At 35.9% G+C, this 1,101-nt stretch overlaps 1 protein-coding gene and 1 long non-coding RNA gene across 7 annotated transcripts in view; both read left to right on the top strand.

Moving 5' to 3' along the window:
• The window catches only part of RBFOX2 (RNA binding fox-1 homolog 2), a 293,952-nt gene that overhangs the window by 238,167 nt on the left and 54,684 nt on the right, over window positions 1-1,101 (top strand). The window lies entirely within an intron of this gene.
• The window catches only part of LOC105886369, a 12,860-nt gene that overhangs the window by 5,433 nt on the left and 6,326 nt on the right, over window positions 1-1,101 (top strand). The window lies entirely within an intron of this gene.

The following is a 1,101-nucleotide window of genomic DNA, read 5'->3' on the forward strand; positions in this document are numbered from 1 at the left end:
GTTGTTTGGCGGGCCCGGGCTGGGGATTCGAACCCGCCACCTTAGGTGTATGTGGCTGGTGCTTTAGCCGCTTGAGCCACAGGCGCCGAGCCAACCTGTCTACATTTTAAACAAATATTTTTTACACTATTTTGATGTGAATAAACTCTGATCAAAATAATTGACATTTAAAGCTAAAAAGTGTTTTAGAAATCATCTTATGCCTTTTACAGCTGAGGTCATAGTGTTAAGTGACTGGTAGGTGGTTACAGATGTGGGGTCTCAGGAAATCTCTTAGTCAAGTGCTTTTTTCTGCATATCTATGCAAATGATGATAAAAAATTTAAAATGTCTATATAGAGATAGACTTATCATCTTGGCTTCCACTTAACACACTTACTCTTTAACTTTAAACCCAAGCACTCCAGCTTGAACATACAAACAGATTTCTCACATTCTAAAATGTGCATTAAAATAATAAAGCCAGATGCAGTGATGTGGAACTGGAGACCAAGTACTCAGGAGGCAGAGGCAGGAAAATTGTTTGAGCCCAAGAGTTTAACACCAGCCTGGGCAACATAATGAGACCCTGTCTCGTAAATAAATAAATAAGGTTTTAAAATTTTTTTCAGAATATTACAGTGGTACAAACATTTTGCTTACATAAATTGCTTTTGTACAGTTTGAGTCAAAGTTGTAAGAGTGCCCATCACCTAGATAGTGTGCATTGTACCTGTTAGGTGTGAATTCACCTATCCCCTTCCTTCACCCACCTCCTTGATTTCTGATAAGTCTTATTTTCATGTGTGTATATAAGTGTTGACTAATTCCAATTTAATAGTGAGTATGTGTGGTGTTTGTTTTTCCATCCTTATGATACTTGAATGTTTATAGCAGCACATTTCACAATTGCAAAGATATGGACACAACCCAAGTGCCCAGCAAGCGAGCTTTAATTGCTAACAAATCTAGTTGATGTTCCAACATAAATTGTAGTTTGTATTTGTTTTAAGGCATTATACAATGACATGATGAAAAGTATCGCAGCCCACTTTCTAAAATATTATAAGGAAAAACTGAATTTTATAAAGCTACTAAAAAAACTTTTTTTTTTTTTTTTTT

The sequence above is a fragment of the Otolemur garnettii genome, unplaced genomic scaffold, assembly GCF_000181295.1.
Source record: "Otolemur garnettii isolate 467f Iridium unplaced genomic scaffold, OtoGar3 scaffold00007, whole genome shotgun sequence".
Classification (NCBI taxonomy): domain Eukaryota; kingdom Metazoa; phylum Chordata; class Mammalia; order Primates; family Galagidae; genus Otolemur; species Otolemur garnettii.